This window comes from Lactuca saligna, chromosome 3, assembly GCF_052625555.1.
Source record: "Lactuca saligna cultivar CGN05327 chromosome 3, ASM5262555v1, whole genome shotgun sequence".
NCBI lineage: Eukaryota > Viridiplantae > Streptophyta > Magnoliopsida > Asterales > Asteraceae > Lactuca > Lactuca saligna.
Window position 1 is genome coordinate 182,011,861 of NC_136419.1, and position 9,539 is coordinate 182,021,399.

Consider the following 9,539-nt stretch of genomic DNA (forward strand, 5'->3'; position numbering starts at 1 on the left):
TATATGGGTCCATTATTTGCGTTCTTAAATTCGATTATGATTACGACATCCCTTTTTATAATCTGAATTATGAGAACTTGGCAAATTGAAATGGAAATGTTATAGCAAAAGACTGGTTTAGTCTTTATGTGAGACATCATGAATCGTGTCCCATATGCTTCGGATATAGGATCGATTACATGTGCTATATTTATCCTTTCTAAAAATTTCCAAATGCCTGGGGCATTAAGAAGGGAAAAGGTTTAGAACTGGATATGACTAAAAGGATTAAACAATTGTCGTGGACAATCTAAGGTTTACCAAAGACTGGTTTCTCAAGGACAATTGGAAGTATAGTGATAATTCTGGAAGGACCATATTGACATAATCTGTAAGGAGGCAACTCTTGTTCAGAAGTGATAGTCAAAATGAATTCGGAAATGTTTCAAAGTTAGAATTTTCAATCTGTGTAAGATTAAGGAAACTTAATGCAAGAAGGATGGTTCCAAGGACTTGATCTCCTTTGGAATGCTCTGTAATGATTGTTGTTAAGTCTTTCTGACTTTGTGCATAATCATTACAAGAGGATCGATGCATATAAGTTTAGAATCTAACAGATTTCAGTAAATGACATGAATTTGGAATTCTTGCATTTGCAGTAAGGATTTGGGAGTGTGAAAAGAGAATCATTGAAGTTATGTTCATTTGATCTAGTTCACAAAATAAAGATCATAGACAAACATATTATGCATACTTGGTGTATGGCATGACTATTGTTTAGAAAACATAGTGTGCATGCTTGGAGCATGAAACAACTATTGTTTTAAATTCAAGAATAATGTTGATAGCTGAAACAATATACAATGAATAATGTGTAATTATATGGTGATAAATAAAAGGAGTTTTATTTATATTCATAAGTTCTGAGACCATATTGGATTCAATTATTATTGTGTTTCACTTTGCATGTTTTGACTTCCCGAATAAACTAGGTTATTCTTCCGGAATGACTAAGTTATTCAAACCATCCACAGTCGGTCATATGTTGGAAGTAGATATGAATTAAGACTGTCATGGGTTGGCTTGTAGAGGTCTAAGATGTTGGACAAAGGGCTACAACACTCATGAGTGCTCATAAGTTCTGAGTATTGGATTCAACCCGCGCTCATTGGAATCACTTCATGGATTTTATCACGAGTGATCATGAGACGATAATATCTTATATTCTTCAAACCTAGAGATATGAGTTGTTACTATGAGTTGATAGTACATTGATTACACGAAACGCATTGGTAACTCGATGTTATAAAACGTGTCTTTGTATATGATTCAACAAGTAGTAGAACAAGCCATATGAGTCGAAGTTTATCCATTCCTTTTACCTTCGGGATGAAAGCGATATCTGTGGGCCCCTCGATGATTTGATGATGACAAATGGAAGTGCTCGGCCGGGCCAGGACTGATTTGATTTGTTCAATTAGTCAGTCGTCATAAATCGGAAATCGGGAAACAACTAATGGACAGAGAGAATGATTATAATCCATGTCTCAGTCCATATGATATCTAGAATGGAGGAATATATGATCCCTTATCTAATGGACAAGTCATTGACAAAGATCAGAGTTCATCTACAAGGTCAGAGTTCGACAGAAGCTTTTGAGAGCTACGATTGCTAGTTGGTTGTTGAAGTCATACGCAATAATAGTTTTAGACTTATCCAAGTGGGAGACTGTTGGATTAATGTCTAAGTCCATAACTATAATTGGTAAGACTTGACCCGACCCGGCATGGTCCATTTGGGTTGCATGGCATCATGCACTTGGATAGACTATAATGAGAGAAATAAGACACTTACGGTTATTAATATATTATAAGTTCTAGTATATTAATAATAAGAATAATGAGATTATTTAATTAGTATTGATCAAGAATTAATCTAGAATTAATTAAGTGATCAAAAGAAGACTAATTAAATATATGGGTTGATTATGTAAATCATTCATTCTTATATATGTGGGCTTGTGATCCAAGATTCCTTATGTTGGACTAAGTCCATGGGGTGACCCATGGATACTCCATGGAGGTTAAAATCCATGGAGCATAAGGAATGGGTAAAGTCATGAGTTACATGGTGTAACCCTAATAGCCACCATATAAAAGAAACCCATGGCTCAAGAAATCATTACCATGACTATGTGTATGTATGAGGGCTACACGATTTCATGAAGTGTTCTAATTTCTCTCTAAGTTATTCCAAGTGCTTATGGTGTTGTGTGAACCATTTGAGGTGTCACACTTGGGGCACTAAGCACTCAAGCTTCATGAAGACAAGCACTATCAAAGAGGTATGTATTCTATCTTGTTATATCCATTCTTTTGTATGCTAGATTAGGATAATACCTTGGAGGTTCATATTAGCATGTATAATTGAGAAAACATAGATCCAAGGTATTTAGGGTTGCATGTACACTTAGGAGTGTTAGAATGCTCAAAACCCAACAGTACGTGTATGGCATATGTGGTTGGTATTTTGGGGGTATCTCACTAAGCTTTCGGGCTTACATTTGTGGTTTAATGTTTTTCAGGTACTTCAGGAGACCGTGGCAAGGTGAAGGCGTGATCGTACCGCTCCTCATCTTTATGTTTTACGATATGGTTCTGGGAAGACTCTGATAATAATTGTATTGAAAACCTTTTTGTAATGATGTAACGAAACTGGGTTGTTTTTGAAAAGTTTAAATTGGTATAAATTTTTAGAGTGTTACAGTTAAGGCACAACATCAGAAACCATACGAGAGTTTAGAACCTTTACCTGTACCCATGGGTAAATGGGAAGACATCACCATGGATTTTGTGACTAAACTATTCATGACAAAGAGCGCTCACGACATGATTTGGGTAGTCATGGATCGTTTCACAAAGAGTACGCACTTCATAGCTGCCAACGAAAGGTGGTCTATGGATAAGCTTGCAAATGCTTACGTAAAGGAAATGTGTGAGACTTCACGGTGTTCCTCCAATGATTGTATCTGATCGTGATAGTCGTTTCACATTGAGGTTTTGGAGGAGTCTACAACAGGAATTGGGTACGAAGTTGTGTCTGAGTACAGCTTACCATCCGCAGACTGATGGTCAGAGCGAAAGAACGATTCAAACACTGGAAGATATGTTGAGAGCATGTACCCTTGAGTTCCAAGGTAACTGGGATGAGCACTTACCTTTGGTAGAGTTTTGCTAAAATAATAGTTTCCACTCGAGCATCAAGATGGCACCCTATCAAGCCTTGTACAGACATAAGTGTCGTACCCCCATCTTGTTGGCTTGAGGCTGGAGAAAAATAGTTTATGGGCCCCGAGATAGTCCATGAGACTATTGAAAAGTTGAAAGTAATCAGGGAGAGAATGTTAGCAGCTCAGGATCGTCAGAAGAGCTATGCTGACAAGAAAATATGACCGATGACCTTCGAATTTGGGGATTCGGTTTAGCTTAAAGTCTCACCGTGGAAGGGACTTATAAGATTCGGAAAACGAGGAAAGTTGAGTCCAAGGTTTATTGGACAGTTCAAAGTTCTTCAGAAGATTGGGAAACAAGCCTACAAGCTCGAATTACCCAAAGAAGTAGACGGTATTCATAACATTTTCCATGTGTGTTATTTGAGGAAGTTCGCAGGAGAAATTCCCGACATAATTCCAATCTCAGAGTTAAGAACGGATGAAAACAAGAGGCTGATTGAAGAGCCCAAGGCAATTCTTGATCGTAAGACTAAGAAGCTACGACGCAAGATGGTCGACTTAGTGCTAGTCCAATGGAAACATTCGAATGGGCCGAATCTCACTTGGGAAACAGAGGATGACATGATGAGACGCTATCCGCATCTGTTTGCTGACGCATGATTCTGGGACCAAATCATCCTAAGGGGGAGAGAATTGTAACACCCGTGTTTCAGGGCTAAGCAGTTTAGATTATGTAATAGTCTAGGTCAACTATTGTAACTCTTTTTGAAGTAATAAAGATTAATTGCTTGAGTATTATGTGAACTGTGTGTATTTATGTGCTTATTACTTATTTATAAGCGTATAATAAATAAAGAATAAAAATAAGCGTTAAAATTAAAGTATGATATAAGACCTATATCTTTATATAAAGTTTTAGTGGTCGAAACAAGGATTTCGGGGATATAAAGAACGCCGAAATCCGAGTTATAACGAAGAAGTTATGACCTGTCGAAAGTTCGTGATGGAACCGGCACGACACCGGGAAGTGTAAATAGTGAAATTTCAATAGAGCGATCTTTAGCCTCATCGATCTAACAAAAGTCGTAGAAAACATTAAATCGAGAGTGTCCATGAAAAGAACGCCCAAATCTGACTTCGTATGTAGAAGTTATGACTTTTTGAAGTTTCGGCTTAGTAGTGTACAACCCAAAGTTCGAATATTAGATCGAACGGTTTTTATCCGAGACAACCAAAATGAGAATCAAAGATCTCGTTAATAGTAGCGTAATGATAAAAAGACAGACGAAAACGGAAGTCGGATGAAGAAGTTATGAATTTTTAACGAACCAATCCTGTCCCGGCCTATTAAAAATATAACTTTCAAAATAAAATCAATAATAGCCGACGGAGTCTAAACGAAAGTTGTAGAGTACATTCCCGCCTACGCGTGGTTATAAAAAACGTCGAAAACGGAGCTCATATGTGAAAGTTACGAATTTTTAAAGTCAAGTGTGCAATTTGCAAAATCTGATGCAAGATACGATGACGTGGCCAAATCTCAGCCTTCCCTTGCTCCCCACGGTCTCACTTCGGATGAAGGACACGTCGCCTCGTCACTATGCCCCGCGTCCGAGGACACGTACGCCCAGCGTACTCCGGCTCTTATCCGTTTTGAGTGCGAGACAGCTGGAGGCTCCCTGGCAGCCTCATCCAAAGCTACGCCCAGCGTAACCATTTCCGAACGCGGCGCGTACCACCGAAGCTGGAGCCTATAAAAGGCATGCGAGGGCTGCCATATTTTCTCACAAATTCACCACAACTTTCTCTCACTACTTTCTCTCACCCTCCCCCTAAATCCTAGGCAAACCCCCTAGCACCCGAAGGAAGCCCCGAGACTCGCGGAGTCCCGAGAAAAAGGGTCTTTTGGTTCGGAAACGCTGCTTCGAGCAAAGCCCGGTTTTTAAGAAAACCCGCTGTAAGTGAGCTATGCCTACGCAATTTTTAATATAGCTTCTAATTAGTTATTGTTACATTATTAGGATCTTAAAATAATTATTTGGGCTATTATTATGAGTTATATAGAGTGTTGTTTAACGCTAATAATAATAGCTAGACTATTAATTAGTCGTGGTTAACGTTAAACTAAACCCTAGTGGTATTGATACTAGGTTTTGTCGAGGGAAAATTATTTTGAGATCACGAAGCGCTGTTCAAGTGCAGAGTCACCACCTTTCAGGTGAGTGCATAGTTACTTTCAGCTTACTCATAGATATGAAGTATTTTATATAAATTACGTGTTGTGTGTGCATATTTTCTGTATACTTGCTATCTATGCTGGATGAACAATTTTATACACGTTTTAAATGATTTAAACTGTATATGTATTTTATATCTACAAAATGTGTTGGGTAAAACAAGGGTAGATGTAATAGTTGTTGTGTGACAAAATAAAATAATGAAAGGCCTCGTTATGGATGTTATTGACGATCCTGTCATCTAGCGGAGTATAGATGACGACCACGGACTATTCTAGACAGTCCAGTGGAATGCTAGCAGACTCGCAAACTGTAGGTGTTTATTTGAACTGTGTGTTTACCAATAGTACTCCATCCCCCACATGGTTGCCTTATTTGACATGAATTGCTGAGGAATCCCCGAAGCATGTGTTGTAACCCTGATGAAAGTCCTTAGACTAGATCCCTTGTGTTAGATGTTCTAGGGACGTAAAGTGAGGATAACGGGAAGGGTTAATCAGGTTTGTTTGGTTGAAGAAAATAATAAATTTATTTATTGTGGGTTGAAAACCCTACGTGCTCACCAGGCTCCGAAGCCTGACCCACTCAGTTTCTTGTATTATAGGAAGTGGCGCATGAGCATAGATGTTTGGATGAGAGATAAGGGATTATAGGTCTGTAAATACGAAATAATGTAGTAAGGCTTATGTTGTACTTTTTATGCTTTTGATTTGTATCGAACACGACATCCCGAGTCTTTTAATGAAATACATTTCTTTGGAAATGGTTTTGATAAATCTTTATCATATTTTGTTTTGGGATAAATTCCGCAACACTTTTATTTAAAATGTTACTATGATTTTCAAACAAGCATAAATAAAATTGGTCTTTTCTGGCTGTGAAAATGGGGATGTCATAGTATTTGCCTTGGATGGAGTACACCAAGTCTAAATCTGAGTATGCCCAATGTAGTCGGTTGTTTGACTTTTTGGTTGACTTCCTTGAGTTTGGGCCATATTTTGGGCTTTTAGTGTTTGCGCCTTGTTGGGCCATTGGACTTTTGACTTTGGTCTATGGGATTAGGTCCATAATGATTTTGGGCCTAATTAGGAAGTTGGGCCATGTTGGGCCCTGGGATGTCATTTAGGAATTTGGGCCTTTTGGGTAAATGTGTTGGGCCCTGGTTTAGGGACAAGTAAGAAAATGGTAAAATAGTCTTCTACCATGGATGTTGGACAAGTAATTTAGATTCTTGATTATGGGTCGAGATCCAATTATTAATTGGACATTATTTGTGTTGTATTAGGTGTCTAAGCCGATAACTTTAATTGGTATGTAGTTGACCCGAGAGTATCATGGTCCATTTCGGGTTGTATATCACCTAGACAATTTGATAGGATGGATACTTTAGTAATAGGTTACTTATGATTTATTAATATATTATAAGTTCTAATATATTAATATGAAATCATAGTATTTAATTACTATTGATCAAGAATTAATTTGGAATTAATTATGTGATCAAAAGAGACTAATTAAATATATGGGGATTGATTTGGTAAATCAATGATTCTTATAGTGTGGGCCAATTGTTATTTAGGATGGGCTAAACCAATATGGTAGTCCATGGATAGTCCATGGAGGTTTAACCCATGGAGCCTAAGTAACATGAAACGTCATGGCCATGAGGGTTTGCATGGATGTAACCCTAGACTTTGCCACACTATAAAAGGACTCCCTTAGCACCCAAAATCAACCACTAGAGTTCTTGGAGTTCATTAGAGCCGATTTTGGAGCTAGCAACATCTCTCTCAAGTTCTCATTTGTCCTAGGTGTGTTGTGAACCGTTTGAGGCATCACATTTGGGGTGCTAAGTTTTAAAGGTCAAATACAACAAGTTTTACAAGCTACATAAAGAGGTAAACACCTAACTAGTATTTTATATTGTTTATGTCAATTGTATGCGAGTTGTTGGCATAATGCTTTGGAAACAATATTGCATATATAATTAGAGAAAACATAGATCTAAAGCATTTAGGGTTGTATGTTCACCACAGGATGTTGTACTATACTAAAACCCAATAGTGGTATCAGAGCCATGGGTTGTTTTCTGTTATATTGCTGCAAATGTTTGATTTTCAAAGTTAAAAAAAACATGAAGTTTGTCAAATTTTAAGATAATTACTTGATTTTATAAAAAACTAATTATTTGTAAAATTTGAGTCATTTTACTACAAGAGTTGAATTAGGTTAATTTACTAAAAGATAGAATGATATGATTATTTTATTTGTTTTAAAAGCTTGATCTAAATGTTTTTAAGGAGTTACAAATTTTGTCATAAAATTTTGGAACTCAAAAGTCTTTTTTAAATGTTATGATCTTAAGAGTTTTGAAACTTCCATAAGTTATGGATGTGAAAAGTCTCATTCATTAACTCTTTAAGTTATGAATTCCAAGAGTCTTCAAAGGTTACAAAATTTGTTATAAATGGATTTGAATTTTTTCATAACTTGCCCTCAAGTTATAGAACTTGGAAAATCTCTTTAATGGAATTCTAAAAGTTTTCAAGAGTTACAAAACTTGCCCTCAAGCTTTGGAACTTGAAAAGTTTTTTTTATGAGACATTGCATTCTAAAACTAAAGTTATTTGAAAAGTTTTCAAAAGTGTAACTCATGGATTCATAACTTAATAATAAATTAAATAGTTTTAATTTTGTTTTAGCATCTTGTTGTTTTGAATAATTCATATTACATCTTTAGGGACTTTATTAAGAGTTAATTAAAGTGTTTAATTAAAACAGAATTAATAATTCCATAATGACATGGTTTAAGTTTAATTAAATTAAGAGTATAGTTTAATTAATAGATTAAATCACTTAGTATTTTAAAAGTTTAAAATACACCCTTATACTATTATAATATTAAAAGTTTAATATATTATATGTATAAGTAAAAAATCGGTATTACCGTTAGTAGGCCTCATTCACGAAGCCGATCTATAAGGGGGGTATAAGGTTACTGCCTATAAAATGACGCTTTAATGGGTGTCCACTCTCACCCACCGCCTCCTTGACTGGTGGAGGGTCGTTAGCTGAATGGGTAGGATAGGAAATTAATTATCATTAAAAGTATAATGTAAATACCAAGTAACTAAACACTTATAAATTCCCTATCTTAGTTACTTAGGAAAAATGTGAATTTGGTGCTAACCCATGAAATTGCACTTTGCACCTTGTTAAGTCTTTAGTGGAGCGTGTGTGGTTAACCAACACACTAATCTGGGACTGACCGTGTGTGGAAAAGGGTAGCTTGATGTTAATCATAGATGAATGGAGCGTGTGTGGTTAACCGACACATTGATTAGGTGATCTGTAACATTAAGTGTACCAAGCTAATTTGCATGGTTATTCACACCTTGTTTGTGATCCTTGGCATCCCAGTCACAAACTTGAAGCGCACAATCGAGATTTAAACATGCCATTGAAAAATTCAATTAATCTTAAAAGATCTAGGAATTTCAATTCATTTAAAACTTAATAATCAATTTCGGTTTTCATGGTGGAAATTGGTAAACGTCATTTACCTACCATCAAATATTTTGCAATTGGAATATGGCATCCCTCTTCCGAATTGTAAAATATTGTGTTGAGCCCTAGCCTTAATATATTCATTTTGGGTGTTATATTAAGGACTTAAATCAACTAACTTGAATTTCTCCCAAATAGATGTCTAGTTCTGACAACTATGGTTTTTCCGAATCTTATGGAAAAAGTTTTCCTCTTGAAGATGATGTTCCACGATTGGATCGTGGAAATGGAAATCATACTTCACTTCCTCCACGTCCTCCAATTATTCTCCCTAACCCACAAGTTTGAAGACTTGAGAAGTTCAAGATCACTCAAGCCCTATTGGCTAGCAAACACTGAGATGGAAGGTCTGTGTGTGCACAAGTCTTAAAGATGAAGTCACACATTGACAGGCTGGGAATGTTGGGTGTCGAAGTCTCGAGGAAGTTGGCTGTTGACTTGGTTCTTTAGTCACTTCCTTAATCATATAACTGGTTCGTTAAGGACAACTGTATGACATACCACAACATGAACCTTATCGATC